This window comes from Penaeus monodon, chromosome 24 (genome assembly GCF_015228065.2).
Source record: "Penaeus monodon isolate SGIC_2016 chromosome 24, NSTDA_Pmon_1, whole genome shotgun sequence".
In the NCBI taxonomy this organism is placed as follows: Eukaryota; Metazoa; Arthropoda; class Malacostraca; order Decapoda; family Penaeidae; genus Penaeus; species Penaeus monodon.
The window spans coordinates 16,908,948-16,909,404 of NC_051409.1; positions in this window are offsets into that span (position 1 = coordinate 16,908,948).

The following is a 457-nucleotide window of genomic DNA, read 5'->3' on the forward strand; positions in this document are numbered from 1 at the left end:
GAGAGGGAGATAATAAATAAAAGGAGAAAAAGCATCAGGGGACAAGCCATAGCTGTCGTTTCCCAGCAGATATTGAATAAAAGAAGAACGACTCTGATATAAACAGGATATCGTTGGCAAAGAAAGAAAGAAAATAAGACTCGGAAAAAGAGAAAATGGTTATATATAAAGGTCGATCAGGAGAAAGAAAGAGAAAGATCGAGGAGAAAAACCCAACTCAAAGAGAGACTCTGAATCACTGGTCATTTGCGATTGTTTCTCTCTGTGGCTCAGTTGAAGCAGAAAGTAGAAAAGCGAGAGACATGCGGTTATTAAGGGAGGAGAAAGGTGGGATGCGAATGGAGTGAAGGGGGGGGGAGATGGAGAACGAAGGGAGGGAGACAAGAACGAAGAAAGGAATATGGTTTTAAGGATTAAAAAAAGGAAGGGCGGGAGAAAACGCAAGGTGGATAAAATG